Source organism: Armigeres subalbatus, chromosome 1 (assembly GCF_024139115.2).
Source record: "Armigeres subalbatus isolate Guangzhou_Male chromosome 1, GZ_Asu_2, whole genome shotgun sequence".
Lineage (NCBI taxonomy): Eukaryota > Metazoa > Arthropoda > Insecta > Diptera > Culicidae > Armigeres > Armigeres subalbatus.
The window spans coordinates 184,363,896-184,370,585 of record NC_085139.1 but is presented as its reverse complement, the minus strand read 5'-3'; positions in this window follow the sequence as shown (position 1 = coordinate 184,370,585).

The window sequence follows — 6,690 nt, the reverse complement described above, 5'->3', positions numbered from 1 at the left end:
AAGATGGCAGCCCTATCCCGGTGGATAGGGAACCTTGGGCCAACATCCTACATCAATTTGTTCGAGAATCCGATAATGGAAGAATACGGACTGATTTTACGGCAACGACTCTTAGCGCGCAACAACGGACACGAATAGGAACATGGAACAGTTGAACCCTAGCCCAGCAGGGTTTGGCACAACTTGCCAATGAGGCACGCCGCATGAAGCTTAAGATCATGGGACTTAGTGAAGTCCGTTGGCCAAACTTTGGAGAACACAGAATGCCGTCGGGACAAGTTCTGCTATACACTGGTTTACGAAGTGAACACGCTCCCCGGCATCGCGGAGTTGGCTTCCTACTAAGCGCTCAGGCACACTCTGCGCTTATAAAGTGGAACCTATAAGTGTAAGGATAATCGTTGCCAGATTTAGAACACGGGTACGAAACCTTACAAGAATGCCTTCATCGCATGAAATCGAATAAAGCCCCAGGGGTCGACCGCATATCAGCCGAGATGCTCAAAGCTGACCCCATGACATCCGCTCAACTACTGCATCGTTTATTTCGTAATATCTGGAACACCGCAACTTTCCCGGTCGACTGGATGCAAGGTATCTTAGTGAAGGTGCCCAAAAAGGGTGACCTGACTGTATGCGATAACTGCACTCATAAGTAAGTAACTGACTTACTTGACTTACTAAAGAATGTGCCTAATGGCAATGACTGGTGCGTTTTCTTCGACTCCCACGGCTACTCTCGAGGGTTTTTTTGGCGTGGTACCACTGCACATACATCTCAAACAAGAAGCACTTTCTTGTACTTATCGATTATTCAGTTCTCAGTTTCTTGGAAATGTATCATGTAAACTGCAGTTCTCCACACACTTCGTGGTTACAGCTCATGGTTGTTTGGGACAGAACTGTCCTAGCTCCAAGTGATCTCACACTCGCTAGTAGTTTTCCTTATAGGACATTTCAACACGATTCCCCTCGCGGGATGAGTGGACTTCTGACTATTTGGAGAGAAGTATGTCGGACAGCATTGTTTGTTACACTGATGGCTCCATCTTCGAAGGTAGAGCGGGTGCAGGTATCTACTCGCGTGAGCTGATATTGGAACAGTCCCATTCACTGGGTAGACAATGCAATTCGCACTGCAGAAACACATTATGGGCAAGGTAATATACTTACTTATGTTTAGATAACCAAGCAGCTATCAAAGCTCTCGTTTCGGCCAACTCAAGGTCGAAGTTAATAATCGCATGTTGAACTCAAATTGAGGAACTGAATTCAGTGAATATGTTACACCTTATATGGGTACCTGGTCATTCTTTCATAGCTGGGAACGAATTGGCTGATGAGTTAGCTCACACTGGAGCATCACAAGACTTTATTGATCCTGAGCCAGCAGTTCCAATATCCAAGTCAGTGATTTTCCTGCGGCCCGCGAAGGTTTTCTGAGAATACACTACGTGTGGCCCTTTGATAAGCAATATATGACATTGAAATCTTTTTATCATTCCGAATATCTCGGTGTACTCGGGAATCTGTCAAGTTCACATCACTATGATGTTGAAACACGATTTATATATCGTGGATAGTTCATTTCATTGTATCATTATGGCTCATGAAATCCATAGCTTCATACATAGATGATATGTAGGCCGACAGCAAATATACTGCGATGTTATCACCTCAGGTTATGATAACAGCAAATTTGTTTTTATTTGCAGATTTAAAGGAACCCAAGATTGAACTATAGAAAGAATGATGTTGTCATACACTGCTGCGTAATAATAATGTTTTTATTTCTCAAAATAAGTTAGGTTTTGGAGAAATTAAATTGAAATTTGGCTCCAGAAACTACTTGACTATTATCAATGAATTCTGTTCAGAATACCATTTGATTTTTTTCAGAATCGCAAATAGATTCTGTTCAGAACCTTAAATCGGATTCTTTTAAGAAGCTCAATCAACTAAACCCAAACTGACTCTATTTAAAATTTAAAACAAATTCCGAAAGGATTCTGCCCCGAATTTCGACCGGAATTCTGTTCAGAATCTCGAATGGATACTCTTTCGAATCCGAAACGGATTCTGTTTAAAATTCTGATAGGATGCTGTTCAGATTCCAGAATGAATTCTTTTCAGAATTTGAAACAGATTATGTTAAAGAACCCCAAACGGATTCAGAGTTCCAGACGGATTCTGTTTAGAATCTCGAACGATCTATGCTCAGAATCTCGAACGGATGCTGCTCGCTCAGAATTCTAACAGAGTTTTATTTTAAGAACCACTTTGTTATTTGCTACGAAAAGTTATATTGAACAGCAAACCTCGAGTATGAAAAACATAAGATCAAAATTAAATGATTATTTGGGAAAACAGCATAGAATATTTTCTGCCATCTGAGCAGACAATATGCTATGGTGAAAAAACAATTTCTTATGTCAAGTCCGCTACTGCAAAAAAGGTACTAGGGGAAGTGCACCGGTTTTGGCCAACTTAGTGCCTAATTTGGCCAACCCTGGAAAATACATAGTTTTCCAAAATAATCGATCAGTTGAAAGCAGAGTTGAAGCGTGAGGGATATATCTCTTGTTGGAACTAATAATACCCTTGAGAATTGCTTTATTTTTGGAGTTATTCGCAAAATTGGCCAAATTAGGAACATGGCCAAAACCGGTACAGTTCCCCTATAGTGATAAAGTCTGAAGAATGAAATGTGTAAGGACAGTACATATTTTGTTTGAAAAGATTCACAGAAATAAAATATTTTGTTATCAAATCTTGCAAATATACTGAGGCCCGCTTCAACAGCTCAAAACTTCATTGCGGTCCTTGATAGTAAGCATGCTGGGGACCACTGATCTAAGTGTTGAGTGAAGCGTTTTCCACTCAGCACAATCGATATTGGAAGAGTTTGGATTCATGTCGACAAGCAAAATTGTATATCCGAGACCCATCTCCGGTAGTAGCAAACTATTTAGTTAATCTATCCAAACAGAATTGTAGTGTCTCAGTCAAGGCCTTGACAGGTAACTGCCTCAACTATCACATGGCAAATATTCAACGTGTTGAATCATTTGTCTGTGATGGTTGTGAATCCAATTATGGAACTTCTTATCATCTTATATGTAACTCCTATTTTTTTCCATCCATAATCCTTTCCGTTTTGTTCACTACTTTTCCCTCAGGTGCGAGATGAGAAAGGCTGTGAAGGCGATGACACAAATCTCCCAAATTGAGGTGAACGTGCCCCTGGAGCCGACGTTCTGATACCTGATAAGGAACGGAAACTTGTCCGGTGGTTCTGTGCCCAAGGGGATGTCAAATTTCTGGCGTAACGGAAGAAAACTCGCTGACGGTGATTACCGGGTCGACTTCGTCCAGGTTGGTGAGTTCCATGGTGTTCCATGTTATTTGTGGACTTATTTCACATCTTTGTTCGTTTTACATTAGTTTTTCAGGTCTAGTGTTTGACCCCAGGCCCTTTATATCAGACTTGAGCGCTGATTGAAATTTTATCGGTGGCGGCGTGAGCGAATTTTATGCATAAAAAATCTGCGGATTTCTTCGGAAAATGTTCCTTTAGGATTAACTATGAAAGTTTCTTCAGGGATTCTTCTTGGAGTTTCTTCGGAAGATTTGATGTTGAAAGCCAAAACCTAAAACGTCACCATCTTAGTCGAATCGATTAAGAAAGTTCCTCCTCGAATTCCTTCGGAAGTTCCTCCAGGAAGTTCTTCGAAAGATCCTCCAGAAGTTCGTCCAGGGTATCCTATGGAAGTTTCTTCAGTAAATCCCCCGGAAGTTCCTCAAGGAATTCCTTGAAATTCCTCCGAAAGTTCCTCCGGAACTTGTCATAAAACGAGTTTGTATAATTCATTTAATTCCACTTTATTGTACCTTTGACAGATACGTATTTCGACCTCAACAGAAAGGTCGTCTTCTAGGTTCATTTACTACGGCGCTTACTTCTACTCACTTGAATAGTTTGCACAAAAACGGTGATAGCGGATTTCCCATCGGTGCACCCTTCGTCTGTTTGTAGAAGCTTCCACGGAATGTGAAGTAGTTCTCCGTCATGCATAGCCTTGCCAGCTTTAAGTACATCTTCACCTTTCCTCGCCATGCTGTTTCCGTCCTTTGTGTTAGCAGCCAATCCTCCAAGAGATTCAGAGCGTCTTTCACTGGAACGCTGGGAAACAATAGCGCTACGTCGAATGATACCATTATGTCCTCTTCTTCGATGCGTCCTGATTCCAACAGCTTCTGAGCGAACTCCTGGGTGTTAATGGCTGACCTGCTGGGTAAAGGTTTCGGCATACTTTGGAACTCCTTCACTAACCATTTGGCCAGATTTTGAGTAGGAGAGCCCACTGATGAAACTATTTTTCACATCTCCTTCCCTTTTTTGTGAATCTTTGCTAGTCCTTTAATCCTTGGTAGCACCAGATTTGCTGTCCTTACTCGAGCTTCTCCGGTGATCGCCTTACACTCCTTTATCGTTTTGTCTGTTAGTTTAGTTAATCCTGGTAGCGGATCCAGTCTTAAATTCCTGTATGGTCCTCCGTTGATTTTTGTCGTCATCTGTTCGTCGTTATCCTCTTCATGCATTGCCTTAGTCGGGTTTTACATAGTATACTGGTTTTTCCTTGGGATCATTTAGAATCCTCCTCTCATCTATGTTCGTTGTCCCGTGTTGTCCTTCTTTGATGGCATCTGCTACGATGTTCCTCACTGTATTTTAATTCTGTTGCTCGGTTTTTTCAGGAAATTGCTGTCTCCATATTCAGGGTGATCTGTTCCACGTCCACTTTTTGCGTAGTCGCATATTCTAATCCCTTGTTGAGGTGTGCTAATTGCTCCTCTGTAAACTGCTGTGTCGCTGCTGTACCTTTAGTCGCTGATTTCCCTCGTATATTGGTCAATTTCTTCTTGTGAAGTTTCTGTCCGCTTCGCACTCTTCTGCCCGCTTTACTTTCTTCAAGGATAGGTCAAACGATTCCGGATTCTCCTTTGCCAGCTTCAGATGTAGGTTGTAGCAGTTGTAGCACGCCAAGTTCAACCTCTCTAGCTTGGCGTAGTGCTTGATTGACATCTTCATAAAATCCGATTCCGCTTTCTTTCTAATAGTTTTTGGGATGTTGGGATCCCATCTTAATCTTATGGCTAACATGAGTCAGCCTCTACTTTTGGCACTTCTTGAGGAAGGCCACGTCCCTAAGAATACTTGCGATCTTCCTCTTTAAATCAATAAAAATACTTCGCTCGTTCCGCTTGGATGCCATTTTGATACGAAAATTATTTTAAGCTTTTAGTGGAATGTATTTACTTACTTTACTATGCAACAACTCATAATAATCCAAGAAGTTAGTTGCGAGGCAGATTGCCACCCGTCGTCACTGAAACGGAAATAAAATATAGTGTGTTACTGACACTGGAAAGTGACTAGACTATCCTCGATCTGCGCAGCAGTTATTTTTGTTTCGGGAACTATGTATGATATGTTCAAAGAAATATTCCTTGCACTGAACGGCAGTTTAACTTCGTCAGTGGTTTAACTCGGACGAAGACCATCCTAATGAATGCTGTACTGCTTCCAATCAGTTTGTTCTACAACTTTATCGGAATTATCTCTTATTACATATGTTATTACATAAGCAACTGTGTTTGTCTCGTTGAGCGTCAATGAAACCTTGCATGCAGCGGCCCAGCGGCGTAAAGTCGAGACGACAGCAGCAAACGTGTAACGTATGTTGGAGAGAACCTCAACAATGCATTTACCCTAAGCTGTCTCACGTCGCTATTCTTTTTATGCACGATTAAATTTTAGCATCCTATCGAAAACAAATATGTAGTGTTGTGTCTGTATTGCACGAAACCGTCGATATCTTAAATACCATCGAGAAATGCATGGTTGTTGAACACAATCATGCGAGTCCCGGAAGCTAAACTTGAAGTTCACCCAAAATTTGATATTCCTAATAGTTAATATAATAGTTGTACGATGTACCTTAAGTAACAGCTCTGTGTCCATATGAATTGAAAATTGCGTTCGAACACAGCCAAATAAATTACAAAATTACTCGAAGAACACATGCGATGTACCGGATAATGATTCAATTATTCAACAAAGGCCAGCCTTTATTGGTTTTTCGTAGCACGAGACCATACCCGGCTTTGGCCCAATCCTTTGAATAAATATAAGGTTACGACCATTTGGCAGGTGGAAAGCTCCCAAATTTGGACGGGCTCGTGTTGGCTCTTTCTGTTACCTTTGGCCGGAATATAATTTCCCAGGTGTAATTAATTAACATCTCTTGCCGTTCTTTTCTTGGAACGACACACCGGATCATCCGCCCAGAGAATCTCCATCTCATGGGAAATTGATTTCGGTTGTTCTTGTCGTCCTGTGAGCGGGTGCAAGAAACGTGAAACCAGCGCGCTCGAAAAAACAGGAAAAACAACTACATAGTAGATCAGCATTGCAGTAGGAATAAATTTTCCAATTTGGCGAGCTACAATATTGCAGAAGTCGACTTCGACGGCGAATGCGAAGTAGACTGGCCCAGGAAACAAAAAGTTGTCTAATTCCACGGGGCACCCCCCAGGATTGTGTCTTTGGGTGAGAAAATCAATCTCTGAAAATTTCAGCTCAATCGCTTGTTGCATAAGCTGGCGCATTTGATTTGAAGTTTGTAT